The following is a 15,814-nucleotide window of genomic DNA, read 5'->3' as shown; positions in this document are numbered from 1 at the left end:
AAACTTTTACAAAGTTTGGGGGTCCCTGATTTAGTTTTGTTTCAGAACCAAATTGTCTATATAGCACTAAAATAGGGAAATTATTTCAACTACTATTGAAATAAAACCACTCTGAAATTAAATAGGATAACTTGGTGAATACTCATGAAGGAGCAGAAAGAGAAAGAAAAAATGAATACTACATCATTGTCTAAGGATTGTGTCAAAGTACCCCAAAGTAGCCCTGTCTTCATCTAAAAATTGGTGATCTGGAAATAAGATGGGGATTTTTGAAGAATATAGCATAATTACCCATAAGAATAATCTGAAGTAAATTCCTTACCCTTTCTTCCAACATCCCATGACCCTCTCTCTCCATTCTTTGTCATTGTGTCACTTTGTCACCATCCTCCCATCATCCAGGCCCATAACTTGGGATTTATCTTTGACAGTTCTGTCTCCATTGATGTACACACACAGGCTATTCCCAAATTTTGCTACTTCTTCCATAACAACTTCTCTAAGAATCAACTTTAGCTGAAACTCTTGCATAGATGCTTGGATTACTGAAGCCTTTTCTTCTTTGGCCTTTCTTATGCCACATCACACCCCTCCACTCAATTCAAAATGCTGCTGCTGAAACCGTGTTCCTCACACAATCATTCTTTAGGTATTATCCTCTTTAGATGTCTTTTCTGATTACCTCTTTTCTAATGTATCAAGTTCAACCTTTCAGGTGTTTCATATCTCTTCCTTTCCCTTGGGCTTTGTGCTTGTCTCTTCTCACACCTCCTCCTCTCATCAGTCAATTATCTTTGACTGCTTACTACTCTGCTCTTCCAAAGTACCATCTTTACACTTTCCTCATAGCTCCATATGCACAGTACATGTTTCTGAAGTGATACATAAAGCCAAACTACCCTTCTGCCAATTTCCTCCTCCGTGTAATCAATTTCCTTTGTGCCACTTCCAAAGTTCTGACCTATTAGTAGTGGACAGGTTAGGAGGTAGTTGAGTATTTATTACCAGAAAGTCGGATGTGAGGCATGCAATGGAGTGTTGAGCTGGCTCAGGTTGTAGAAAATTATACGTAGTTTAATTGTGTCGTTCTCCCTTACTCTTTGATTGAGATTTTTTTCACCTTGTTAGGGCCCTTTTTGTGATTCTGTGGCCTGTAAAAAAAAATCGCACATATAGGCCGTGCATAGAATCAGCATTGGAAATCCTACACTCTCTCTCGTACAGGCCCTGGCATATAGGCATGTAGCGCTTTCAGCTTTCACAGAATCCTAGGGCTGGAGTAGACCTCAGGAGGTCATTGAGTCCAGCTCCCGGCCCAAAGCAGGATCAAGCTTAATTAAATCATCCTAGCCAGGACTTTGTCAAGCCAGAACTTCAAAACCTCTAGGGATGGAGATGCCACCACCTCTCTAGGTATTGCATTCAAGTGTTTCACCATCTTCCTGGAGAAATAATTTTTCCTAATATCCAACCTAGATATCCCCACACTGTAGGTTGAGACCATTGCTTTTTGTTCTGCCATCCGTCACTACTGAGAACAGCCTCTCTCCATCCTCTTTAGACCCCTCCCCCGGTTAGAAAATCGAAGGCTGCTATCAAATCACCTCTCACTCTTCTGTAAACTAAATAAGCCCAAATCCTTCAGCCTCTCCTCATAGATCATGTGGTAGGTTCTTAGAAGGTTTTCCTAGGTTCTTAGCAGCCTCTCAGTAGCCTGGGAGTTTGAGGCCACTTGTGCCCCCTTTTCCCCAGCATTGCAAGAAACACAGCACAGAATCTCAACCTTGGTATTTTGTTTGCCTTAACCCAGTTTAAAAAAAATGGGTACCTAAGGTTAGGATGCCAAGTTCATATAATCATCTAAATAAATTGCCTGGATTTTCAAAGCATCAAACATCCAGCAGTTCCCTCTACATTCTTGGGAGCTTAATTTTAGCCATCCAGTTTTGAAAATTTTGGGTTTAGAAAACTCTCTAGGACAGAAACTATGTGTTGCTGTGCATATGTGGACAGTGCCTACCATCCTCTGGCTGTTACTTCAATAAAGATAATAAATATTAATAATCCAATCTCTTTTACTGTTCTGAAAATTTATTCTTGATTGAACCTCCTGGCAGCAGTACTTTGAAAAATTGCACTTGAAGTTGTACCTGCACTCATGAGAGAGACGTGTTTGAAAATGTTTGATGCCAGAGTGAACTAAAGCCAAAGAGATTTGAGGAAAGAGTTAGTGGAGCAGTGTTTGAATAAAGTTTGCAAACAGATTTCAGACATGACGCTGTCAGGCCTTTAGAGAAAAAAGAAAAGAAAAGAAAAGAAAAAGAAAAAGACCGTCAATACTTGTATGTTATTCTCCGAAGTGCTCTCTTCTGAGGAAGACTGTAAGGAGAGTGGAAGTAAAAAGGGAGTGCCCATCATTACTAAGTATTTTTGATAACTCAGCATTGCTGCTCAAAATTTATTTGGCTTGATGTACCATTTTAAGGAGAGAGCAGCCCTTTGCAAATAATTGCTCCCCATGTGGGCAGTTTCTATAATAAATGAAGTATTTTAACAGAACCTGCACTTTCAGTTCAGCAAAGCCTGAGCAGCCTCTTTGGAAAAAGCCATCGTGGCAAGAGCTGATGAGTTCAAAGTATATACCTAGCAAGATTGAAAAAATACTTCACAATGAAAATCAGAAAATACATGAATGCACAGTATGAGATCCGCTTTGATCTTAAATCCCAATATTTTTGGTGCTAAATAACAGTGGTGGCAAATATGAAGATCAATTCATATTCAGCACTCGTATGACTCAAATGTGAATATAGTCTGTTATCAATATTCACTTTGGGTAGGGCATTTGTCCCCAAAAATCTGATGAAGTGAGTCTTACCCATGAAAGCTCATTACCTAATCAATAAAATTGTTAGTCTTTAAGGTGCTATAGAACTGCTTGTTGTTTTTTTTTCCCTACAAATAGGTGATTTTATACCAAGGAAGACCTTTTCTCATCCAACAAAATACATCTTCTGACCTATGTATATTTATGGATGAGAATCATTAGACTAGATCTCTAGTTTTCATTGCTCATTGCTCCCTCTCTGTGAGTGATTCTAATCGACTGCGCTTTGTAGCATTGCCAGTGTCAGTGTTGTTCCTGTTTGGGGAAGGGATAGCAATCCTGAACATAAGAACGTGAGAATGGCCATTCTTCCTCGAGTGTCCCCGTGGGTGCTCCACGATAGGTGTCGGGCTTGCCCCGGCGCCACATATCGGATATTTCCAGCAGTTTCTGCCGGACCATGCATGTGCCGGCGCGCGCCGCTCCCTTGCGCGCTCCCGGCCACGTGCGCGATCCGGTCCCCGCCAGTTCCTTCTTAACCGCCATCGGTTGCAGACGGAATCCGCTCGGGCTGCGGCCAGAGTCAGCGTATTTAATGTTTTAAGTGTTTTTAGAGTTTCTTTTCAGTCTTTAAGTTAGCTTGTTATTTTTCTGATTGCAACAAAAAAAAAAAAGTATATAAAAGCCTTAGTAACAAGAGGAGCAGCGGAGGCCCAGGGACGTAAGGCCATTAGGCCCCCTGCCGCGGCAGGCTGGGTCCGAGAGGGGAACAAGCACAGAGAAGGTGCTAAGTACCCTATTAACAACTCAAAGACTCACCGCAATGTCCTCTTCAGGATTCAAGAAGTGTGAGTCATGCCGCGAAGCTATGCCGGCCTCCGATGGGCACAGTCAGTGTATTAGGTGCCTGGGGGAATCTCATGTCACCCAAAAATGCTCCTTCTGCGCAAAGCTCACAGCTAGAGCAAGGAAGGACAGAGAAATGTGGTTAAAAATGCTGCTCTTTGACAAGGCCCTCCAGCCAGATGTGCCGGAGCGGCCCCAACAAGAGGGACCCGCAGGGGCCCATAAAAGGAAGGCGGCTTCCCTCACCCCATCTGTGCAAAAATGGAGGAAGCTCTCGCCAACCCGATCCCTGCCGGCAGCCACAGCGAGAGGGACGGGTGCAGCACATAGCCCCCAGCCGCAGTCACAGACGAGCGGCGGCGGCGCGGAAGCGCACGTGGCAGAGGCTGAGCCTCCGATAATCAAACAGCCGGCCCGCACCGCAGGCAAAGCGGCAGCCAGGCAAGCGCCAGAACTGGCGGCACCGCAGCTAGCGGCACAGACCCCCGGGGCACCGACAGTGCAGAGCTCACAGGCACGCAGCCTGCAGGCGCCGGGGGAGACCATCCGCGCGGCACCACAGCAAAGCGTGCCGAGCACGGCGCCAACAGCAGGGCCGAGATCCCTGGTGCGGAAAGGGGCAGAGTCAGCCCCACAGGGGAGGGGAAAGGCAGCAGAGAAAACCCGGCACCACAGCCCTTCTCCAGACAGGGCTGCAGGGCTGCTCTCTCTAAGCCCTCCCCTTATGCTGCAAACTCCAACAAGGAGGCAGGGGTCTCCCCCAGTCTACCCTGAGCCTCCCTCCCCGTTCCTCCAGCCAGCGTCACCATGGCTCGGGCCACCCTCGCCTTTTCTGGGATTTGACCCCCTGGAGTACTATCACGAATCAGTCTCACCATTGTCTCAATCACCTGGATGATCTTGCTCCCCCAGACGCCGGGGGTATGCGCCTCGAGAGTGGTCCAGGTCTCCATCTCAGGAACCATGCCCATGTTGCCATGGTCGCCCCTATTATGCGGGGCATAGACACCATAGGCATACCCCCAGGGACAGGTCCCCTCAGACGGTTCACTATCCCCGAGGGCAATCGCGGATGGGGATGGAAACACAAATATCTCAGGGGGAGTTGATTCTGGAACCCCGAGATTTCCCCTCGCAAGCCTCCAGCAAGAAGATGTATCACCGTCAACAGGACCCAGAGGGATCCAGAGAGCTTACCCTAGTGGTTCCTCTCTATCCTCCCCCGACGAGGCTACGGCCCCAGGGGACGTCCACCCCCCGGACGATCTCAAACAGTTCCAAGAGCTGTTTAAAAGGGTGGCCTTTACGCAAGGCATCCAAACAGCAGAGGTGCAGGAGAAGCACCATAAGCTCCTCAAAAACCTGAGACCTCCGGCCTCTTCCAAAATAGCTATTCTGCTCGACGAAGCAATTATGGAGTCCGCTACCACGATATGGCAGACCCCTGCATCCGCTTCGCCTATAAACAAGAGTTCGGATAAGAAATACTTCGTCCTGGCGAAGGGCATGGATTTCCTGTTCAGTCACCCAAAACCAAATTCTCTGGTGGTGGAATCGTCTCAACAGAGGTCGAAAACTTCTCAGTACAAGACAGGGGGAATGGACAAAGATGCCAAGAAGCTAGAGTTATTCGGCAGAAAGGTCTACTCCTCCTCTACCCTACTGTTGAGAATGGCAACTTATGCAGCACACCTAGCGAACCATAACTTTGACAATTACTCCAGGCTGACTTCCCTCATGGACTCGCTTCCAGAGGATAAGAAGCCGGTGCTGAAGGCCATCGTGCAGGAAGGCTACGCAGCCTCGAGGACAGGAGTTCAGATTGCCCTGGACGTAGCAGATACGGCAGCACGCTCAATGGCTACGGCAGTGGTCATGCGCAGGGAATCCTGGCTTCAGACATCTAGTATCCCGAGGGATCTGCAGGCAAAGATTGTTAATCTCCCCTTTGACACACAGAAGTTGTTTGCTGAATCAACTGATTGGGTCCTTCATTCCAGTAAGGAATCAAGGGCTACTCTCAGAACCTTGGGGATGTATACCCCTCCATACAGGAAGAAAAAGTATTACCCTCAGCAAAGACGATACCTGTATCAACCCCAGCGTGCTGACTACCAAATGGGCTACGAGCAAGGGCGGCATCAACAGCACCAACAGTACAGAACTCCCAGGCGATGTTCCCAACAGAGCCGTGCATCCTCGGGGCAGGGCCAAAGGCAACAAGTTTGACGGACAGATCGAGGGCTGCACTATCACTACCATCGCGCAATGTCATCCAAAGCTGATGTTCCATCATCGCCTCCGACCATTCTACGCCCAGTGGCAAAAGATCACCACAGACAAATGGGTACTGGAGATCATAGCCACGGGTTACGCGATCCCCTTCCAGTCATTCCCACCGCCACGACCTCCACCCAGGCCCCATCTAAAGGACGCCTCCCACGAAGCGAGACTCAAGCAGGAGGTGAACCATCTTATGCTTATAGGGGCAGTGGAAAGAGTGCCGGAGCAACTCCAAGGGAAAGGGTTCTGTTCAAGATACTTCCTTACAGAGAAAAAAACAGGAGGCTGGAGGCCCATCCTAGATATTCGAGGCCTCAATCGGTACTTGCGCAAACAACGCTTTTGGATGATCACAGTCACCTCTATACTTACGGCACTGGACGATGGAGATTGGTTCGCAGCCCTCGACTTACAAGACACGTATTTCCATATAACAATCCACCCGGCTCACAGACGTTTTCTCCGGTTTATGGTCGGCAAAGAACATTTCCAATACAAGGTTCTGCCGTTCGGCCTCTCCTCGGCCCCCAGAGTATTTACCAAGACCCTGGCAGTGGTGTCAGCCTACCTGTACAGACAGGGGGTGTTTATATTCCCATATCTGGATGACTGCCTACTGAAAGGGGCTTCGAAGGAAGAGGTACTACGCATGATACGCATTACAGCAGGCACGTTCTCTTTGCTGGGCCTGGTCATCAACCTGGCGAAGTCAAAGATTGACCCCACACAGGACATAGAGTTCATAGGGGCACGCATAAACTCCATCACAGCAAGGGCTTATCTACCAGATGCCCACTTTCGTACCATTGGTTCCCTCGTACAAGTCATCACCTTCAGCCCCACGGTGCTGGTTCTAACGTGCTTACAGCTGCTAGGCCATATGGCACCAGCAACGTTTGTAGTACAGAACGCCAGATTGCATATGCGCAGCATGCAGCACTGGCTGGCGAGCGTCTACAAACCGGCAGCACACACCGTCCGCACCATGGTGTCGCCCACGACAGAGGTGCGCAGATCCCTGCAATGGTGGGTGAACCCCAAGAACATGCTAACAGGGGTACCCTTTCATCAACCACAAATATCTATCTTTCTCACCACCGACGCCTCCCACATAGGGTGGGGAGCACACATGGGCGAAAAGGTGACACAGGGACTGTGGTCCCCTACGGAACAGTCGCTGCACATAAATATACTGGAGCTCAGAGCAGTGTTCAACGCCTGCAGACACTTTCGAGACCATATACAAGGCAAAGTAGTCGGGATCAGTACAGACAATACCTCCACCATGTTTTATATAAATCGGCAAGGAGGAGCTCGGTCCCGTGCCTTATGTGCGGAAGCAGTCCGGTTGTGGAACTGGTGCATCGCCAACAATATAACCTTGAAAGTCTCGTACTTACCAGGCGCTCACAACGTGAAGGCAGACCAGCTGAGCAGGCGTTTCGCACTCACGCACGAGTGGCAGATCCGTCCCGATCTGCTACGACCGATTTTTCACGCATGGGGTTTTCCCCAGATAGACCTGTTTGCTACTCAACACAACAAGAAGTGCCCACAATTCTGCTCCAGGGCAGGACTGGGATGGGGGTCCCTGGGGGATGCGTTCGCAATCTCCTGGAGGGGTCCCCTGCTTTACGCTTTTCCTCCCACAGTGCTGATCCACAAAGTCTTGCAGAAAGCCAGGAGGGAAGGAGCCCGAATGATCCTGATAGTCCCAACATGGGATCGACAGCAATGGTTCCCCCTACTCCTGCGCATGTCAGACCGTCCACCGATGCCCCTTCCGGTGGCGCCGGATCTGCTCACGCAAGCCCAGGGTTCCATAGTGCATCCGCACCCCCAAGGCCTGCAACTACAAGCGTGGTTAATCCATGGCTCAGCTGCCTAGAGAGCACATGTACAGAGGAAGTGCAACAAGTCCTAGAAAGTAGCAGAAGGACTTCCACCAGGAAGACCTACAAGCAGAAATGGACTCGATTCACTTCATGGTGTTCTACCAAGCAATTAGCTTCCCTTGCTGTGCCTATACCTGTAATATTAGAATACTTACTGGACCTCAAGAGAGGCGGACTCTCCCTATCCTCGTTGAAGGTCCACCTTGCCGCTATATCGGCTTTCCGACACGAAGAGGAAGGGCCCACGGTGTTCGCCCATCCCATGGTTACCAGGTTCCTGAAGGGGATGGTAAACCTGTACCCCCCTCGGAAACCGCTTCCACCTTCGTGGAGCTTGGACCTGGTGCTTAACACGCTAACGGGACCACCGTTTGAACCCTTAGCCACAGTTTCCCTCCATCTCCTTTTGATAAAGATGACCTCCCTTCTCGCAATCACGTCAGCTCGCAGGGTGAGCGAGCTCGCAGCAGTTATGGCAACACCACCCTGCGCAGTATTTTCGAAGGAGGCGGTAACCTTACGGCTGCATCCAGCCTTAGTTCCGAAAGTTTCTTCGGAGTTTCATATTAACGAACCTATAGTCTTACCCTCGTTTTATCCAAAACCTCATAACTCCAACAAAGAGGCGCGCCTACACCTCCTGGACGTAAGGAGGGTGCTGGCTTTTTATATAGACAGGACTAAGTCCTTCCAAAAAACAGATAGACTCCTAGTCTCTCTCGCTCCCAGATCAAAAGGAGAAGGTCTCTCTTCGCAGAGAATCTCGAAGCACATCGTATCCTGTATAAAAATGTGCTACGAACTTAGAAAGACTCTTTTACTGGCCCCGCGTAGGGCTCACTCCACCAGGGCGGTGGCGGCATCAACAGCCTTTTTCAAGGGCATTGCGCTAAAAGACATCTGCAGAGCGGCGACATGGTCATCCTATGACACCTTCGCCAAGCATTATGCCCCACACAGGGTATTCCAAGAGGATACCCGTCTCTCGACAGCGGTCCTTTCAGGGGCAAGCTGCACATAACCCGATTACCCACCTCCTTTCTTGGGTTACTGCTGGGTAGTCACGTATAGTGGAGCACCCACGGGGACACTCGAGGAAGAAAGAGAAGTTACTCACCGTAGTAACGATGGTTCTTCGAGATGTGTCCCTGTGGGTGCTCCACCACCCGCCCTCCCCACTTCGGATCTCTGTTTAGTGTTTTTCAGGAGCATCCGAGGCGGTTGGTCAAGAAACTGATGGGGACCGGATCGCTCACGTGGCTGGGAGTGTGCAAGGGAGCGGCGCGCGCCAGCGCATGCACGGTCCAGCAGAAACTGCTGGAAAGATCCTATCTGCGGCGCTGGGGCGAGCCCGACCCGTATCGTGGAGCACCCAGAGGGACACATCTCGAAGAACCATCGTTACTACAGTGAGTAACTTCTCTTTACTGGGTCAGACCAAAGGTCTATCTAGCCCTAGCATCCTGCCTACCAACTGTAGCCAGTGCCAGGTGCCGCTGAAGGGGTGGACCAAAGACAATGATCAAGCAAGTCGTCTCCTGCCGTCCGTCTCCAGCCTCTGAAAAACAGAGACCAAAGACACCATTCCTACCCCCTGGCTAATAGCCTTATATGGACCTAACCTCCATGAATTTATCTAGCTCTTCTCTGAACTCTCTTATAGTACTTGTCTTCACAGCCTCCTCTGGCAAGGCGTTCCATAGGTTGACTGTGCACTGTGTGAAAAAGAACTTTCTTTTATTAGTTTTAAACTTGCTACCCATTAATTTCATTTGGTGTCCTCTAGTTCTTATATTACGGGAACAAATAAATAATTTTTCTTTATTCACCCCTTCCACATTGCTCATGATTATACATCCCCCATCAGTATTCTCTTTTCTAAACTGAAAAGTCCCAGTCTCTTGAACCTATCCTCAAATGACACCCCAAACCCCTAATAATTTTAGTTGACCTTTTTTGGATGTTTTCTCATGCCAAAATATCTTTTTTGAGGTGAGAGGACCACATCTGTATGCAGTATTCAAGATGTGGGCATACCGTAGTTTTATAAAGGGGCAGTAAAATATTCTTTGTCTTATTTCCTATCCCTTTTTTAATACTTCCTAACATCCTATGTGCTTTTTTGACGCCATGCACACTGTGTGCATGTTTTCAGAGAACTATGCACGATAACACCATGATCTCTTTCCTGATTAGTTGTAGCTAGATTGGCCCCAATATTGTATGTATACTTGGAGTTATTTTTTCCAATTTGCACTAAGTTAAACCCGTGAACCCCAAGTGGGGCATCGGTCATCCACAAGGCTTCTCCACCTGGTTCTATCTTGGGCAATGGCTTCAATCTGGCCCCATGAATATCCGAGTTCTTGTGCTTCCGTGACTGTAGATCTCCTCCATGTTATTCGGGGTCTTCCTCGGCTGCGTTTCCCATGAGGATTCCATTTTAGGGCATGTCGAACAATGCTGGATGGGGATTTCCTCAAAGTATGTCCCAGCCATCCCCATTTTCTCTTTTTTATTTGGATCCCCACTGGCTCTTGGCCTGTTCGTGTCCACAGATGTTCATTTGTGACTTTGTCTTGCCATCTTATTTGTAATATGTACCTCAGGCATCTATTAAAAAACATCTGCAGTTTGTGTGTTGAGGACTTTGTGGTGCACCATGATTCACAGGCATACAGCAGGATGGACTTTATATTTGAATTGAAGATTCTCAGCTTTGTTTCAACAGAGATGTTGTGTGATCTCCATACTGGCCACAGAGTTTAAAATGCTGCTGTGGCTTTGCCAGTCCTGAATTTGATGTCTAGGTCAGTACCACAATCTTATTCACAATACTACCGAGACAAGTAAATTGCATAACTTTACACTTTCCACATTAAATTTCATTTGCCATTTTGTTGCCCAGTCACTCAGTTTGGTGAGATCTTTTTGAAGTTCTTCACAGTCTGCTTTTGTCTTGACTGTTTTGAACGGTTTAGTACTATCTGCAAATGTTACTAGCTGACTACTTACCCCTTTCTCTAGATCATTTAAGAATAAATTGAATAGGATTGGTCCTAGGACTGACCCTTGGGGTACACCACTCATTACCCTTCTCCATTCAGAAAATTTACCTTTTATTCCTACCCTCTGTTTCCTGTCTTTTAACCAGTTCTCAATCCATGAAAGGATCTTCCCTCTTATCCCATGACAATCTAATTTACACAAGAGCCTTTGGAGAGGGACTTTGTCAAAGGCTTTCTGGAAATCTAACTATAGTGTATCTGTTGGATCTCCCTTGTCTGCATGTTTGTTAACCTCTTCAAAGAATTCTAATAGATTAGTAAGACATGATTTCCCTTTACAGAAACCAGGTTGACTTTTGCCCAACAAATTATGTTCTTCTAAGTGTCTAATAATTTTATTCTTTACTGTTGTTTCAGCTGATTTGCCTGGTACTGACATTAGACTTACTGGTCTGTAATTGCCAGGTTTGCCTCTAGAGCCCTCTTTAAAGATTGGTGTTATGTTAGCTGTCTTCCAGTCCTTGGGTGCAGAAGCTGATTTAAAGGATGGGTTACAAATCACAGTTAATAATTCCGCAATTTCACATTTGAGTTCTTTCAGAACCCTTGGGTGAATGCTGTCCAGTCCAGTGATTTGTTGCTGTTAAGTTTTTCTATTTGTTTCAAAATCTTCTCTAGTGACACTTCAATCCAGGACAGTTCCTCTGATTCATCACCCATAAAGGACTGTGCGGGTTTGGGAATCTCCCTAACAACATCAACCACGAAGACTGAAGCAAAGAAATCATTTAGTCTCTCTGCAATGGCTTTATTGACCTTGATTGCTCCTTTTGTATTCGATAGTCTAGGGGCCCCAATGGTTGGTTAGCAGGCTTCCTGCTTCTAATGTACTTAAAAAAAAACATTTTTCTATTATTTTTGAGTTTTTGGCTAGCTGTTCCTCAAAATCTTTTTTTGGCTTTTCTTATTACATTTTTACACTTCATTTAGCAGTGTTTATATTCCCTCTTATTTACCTCACTAGGATTGGACTTCCACTTTTTAAGAGATGTCTTTTTATCTCTCATTGCTTCGTTTACTTGGTTGTTAAGCCATGGTGGCTCTTTTTTAGCTCTCTTACTATGTTTTTTTTTTTTTAATTTTGGGTATACATTTAAGTTGGGCCTTTATTCATAGAATCATAGAATCATAGAACACTAGGACCGGAAGGGGCCTCAAGAGGCCATCAAGTCCAGTCCCCTACCCCAACGGCAGGACCGACCATTATCTACACCATCCCTGATAGACATCTATCTAATCTGTTCTTAAATATCTCCAGTGAGGGAGATTCCACAACCTCCCTTGGCAACTTATTCCAGTACTTGACCACCCTGACAGTTAGGAACTTTTTCCTAATGTCTAACCTAAGCTTCCCTTGCTGCAGCTTAAGTCCATTGCCTCTTGTTCTCTCCTCAGAGGCCAAGAAGAACAAGTTTCCTCCCTCCTCCTTATGACACCCTTTAAGATATCTGAAAACCGCTATCATGTCCCCCCCTCAATCTTCTTTTTTCCAAGCTAAACAAGCCCAATTCTTTCAGCCTTTCTTCATAAGTCATGTTCTCCAGACCTTTTATCATTCTAGTTGCTCTTCTCTGGACCTTCTCTAATTTCTCCACATCTTTCTTGAATTGGGGTGCCCAGAACTGGACACAATATTCTAGCTGAGGCCTAACCAGCGCAGAGTGGAGCGGTAGAATGATTTCTCGTGTCTTGTTCACAACACACCTGCTAATGCATCCCAGAATCATGTTTGCTTTTTTTGCAACAACATCACACTGTTGACTCATATTTAACTTGTGATCTACTAGAACCCCTAGATCCCTTTCTGCTGTAGTCCTTCCTAGACAGTCTTTTCCCTTTCTGTATGTGTGAAACAGATTATTCCTTCCTAAGTGCAGCACCTTACATTTATCTTTATTAAACTTCATCCTGTTTACTTCAGACCATTTCTCCAATTTATCTAGATCATTCTGAATTTTGACCCTATCCTCCAAGGTAGTTGCAACCCCTCCCAGCTTGGTATCATCTGCAAACTTAATAAGCGTACTTTCTATGCCAATATCCAAATCATTAATGAAGATATTGAACAGAACTGGTCCCAAAACAGACCCCTGCGGAACCCCACTTGTTATGCTTTTCCAGCAGGATTGAGCACCATTAACAACTACTCTCTGGGTACGATTAGCCAGCCAGTTATGCACCCACCTTATTGCAGCCCCATTTAAGTTGGACTTGCCTAGTTTGTCAATAAGAATATTATGCGAGACCGTATCAAATGCTTTACTAAAGTCTAGGTATACCACATCCACTGCTTCTCCCTTATCTACGAGTCTCGTTATCGTGTCAAAAAAAGCTATCAGGTTGGTTTGACATGATTTGTTTTTTACAAAACCATGCTGGCTGTTCCCTATCACTTTACTACCTTCCAAGTGCTTGCAGATGACTTCCTTAACTACCTGCTCCGTTACCTTTCCTGGCACAGAAGTTAAGCTGACTGGCCTGTAATTTCCTGGGTTGTTCTTATTCCCCTTTTTGTAGATGGGCACTATATTTGCCCTCTTCCAGTCTTCTGGAATCTCTCCTGTCTCCCATGACTTTCCAAAAATGAGAGCTAACGGCTCAGCTACCTCTTCTATCAGCTCCTTGAGGATTCTAGGATGCATTTCATCAGGCCCTGGTGACTTGCAGACATCTAATTTTTCCAAATGGTTTTTAACTTGTTCTTTTTTTATTTCAAAAACTAACTCTACCCCTTTTCCACCAGCATTCACTATGTCAGGCATTCCTTCATACTTCTCTGTGAAGACCGAAACAAAGAAATCATTAAGCATCTCTGCCATTTCCAAGTTCCCTGTTACTGTTTCTCCCTCCTCACTGCGCAATGGCCCTAACCCTGTCCTTGGTCTTCCTCTTGTTTCTAATATATTTGTAAAAGGCCCTCTTGTTATTATGGTGTCCTTGAAAATTCTCCATGCAGCTTGCAGGAATTTTATTTTAGTCACCATATCTTTTAATTTCTGTTTATCTAACCTCCTCATTTTTGTATAATTCCCCTTTTCAAAATTAAATGCTGGAGTGTTGGACTGCTGAGGTGTTCTTCCCACCACAGGAATGTTAATGTTATTATATTATGATCACTATTCCCAAGAAGTCCTGTAATAGTTACCTCCTGGACCAGATCCTATGCTACACTCAGTACTAAATCAAGAATTGCCTTTCCTCTGCTGGGTTCCTATACTAGCTGCTCCAAGAAGCAGTCATTTAAGGCACTGAGAAATTTTATCTCTGCATCTCATCCTGAGGTGACGTTCACCCAGTCAATATGGGGATAACTGAAATTCCCTATTATTATTGAATTTTTTATTTTGATAGCCTCTCTAATCTCCCTTAACATTTCCATGTCACTATCACTGTTCTGGTCATCTGGTTGATAATATATCCCTGCTGCTATATTCTTATTAGAGAGTGGAATTACTATCCATAGTGATTCTATGGAACATTTTGATTCATTTTAGATTTTTAGTTCATTTTATTCTATATTATCTTTTGCATACAGTGCCACTTCACTACCCACATAACCTATTCTGTCCTTCCAATATATTTTATATCCCGATAAGATTGTGTCCCACTGATTGTCCTCATTCCAGCAGGTTTCTGTGATGCCTATTATGTCAATCTCCTCCTTTACTATGAGGTACTCTGGTTTACCCATCTTATTAGTTAGACTTCTAGCATTTATGTAGAAGCACTTTAAAAATTGCCACTGTTTATTTGTCTGCCCTTCCCTGATGTATTGGATTCTTTTATATGTAAGTGTTTCCTGTCTGATCCGGTGCATCTCATATCATCTCCCCTCCTCTCTTTCTGACTAAGACCTAGAGAATCTCTATCAACGGACTCTCCTCTAAGAGAAGTCTCTGTCTGATCCATGTGCTCCTCCCCACCAATCAGCTTTCCCCCATCTCTTAGTTTAAAAACTGCTCTATGACCTTTTTAAAGTTTAGTGCCATCAGTCTGGATCCACCTTGATATAGGTGGAGCCCATCCTTCCTGTATAGGCTCCCCCATCCCCAAAGTGTCCCCAGTTCCTAATAAAACTAAACCGCTCCTCCCTACACCATCATCATATCCACTCATCAAGACTCTGAAGTTCTGCCTGCCTACCTGGCCCTTTGCATGGAACAGGAAGCATTTCTGAGAATGCCAGCACAGAGATCCTGGATTTCAGTCTCTTTCCTAGCAGCCTAAATTTGGCCTCCAGGACATCTCTCCTACCCCTCCCTACGTCACTGGTACCTACATGTACCACGACTACCAGCTCCTCCCCAGCACTACACATAAGTCTATCTAGATGCCTCGAGAGATCCACAACCTTCGCACCAGGCAGGCAAGTCACCATACAGTTCTCCCAGTCATCACAAACCCATCTATTTATATTTCTATTGATTGAATCACCCACTACTAACACCCACCTCTTCCTAACAACCAGTGTTCCCTCTCCAAGAGATGTATTCTCAGTGTGAAAGGTACCATAACATCCTTTGGAAGAAAAAAGCAGTCCAGTAGCACTTTAAAGACTAACAAAATAATTTATTAGTTATTTATGTATGATTTATTAATGTTTATTATTATGAATTATTTTGTTAGTCTTTAAAGTGCTGTTGGACTGCTTTTTTGTTTTGATAGAATATATACTAACACAGCTATCTCTCTGTTACTATCCTTTGGAAGGAGGGTCCCAATTATGGGATGATTTCCCTCTGCTTACATTGACTGCTCTTTTCCCATGAGCCTTTCATCCTCCTTAACAGTGCTGAGACTGTCAGACTGGAGGTGGGACAGCACTACAGTGTCCCAGAAAGCCTCGTCAGCAAATCTCTCTGTTTTCCTTAGCTCCTCCAGTTCAGCCAGCCTGG

The 15,814-nt window shown here is 45.8% G+C and overlaps 1 protein-coding gene across 8 annotated transcripts in view; it reads left to right on the top strand.

Annotated features, from left to right (window-relative positions):
- The window catches only part of MAGI2 (membrane associated guanylate kinase, WW and PDZ domain containing 2), a 1,201,350-nt gene that overhangs the window by 1,070,564 nt on the left and 114,972 nt on the right, over nt 1–15,814 (top strand). The gene's annotated exons all lie outside the window — the stretch shown is intronic.

The sequence above is a fragment of the Carettochelys insculpta genome, chromosome 1 (genome assembly GCF_033958435.1).
Source record: "Carettochelys insculpta isolate YL-2023 chromosome 1, ASM3395843v1, whole genome shotgun sequence".
Classification (NCBI taxonomy): domain Eukaryota; kingdom Metazoa; phylum Chordata; order Testudines; family Carettochelyidae; genus Carettochelys; species Carettochelys insculpta.
This window is presented reverse-complemented; position numbering and strand designations above follow the sequence as displayed.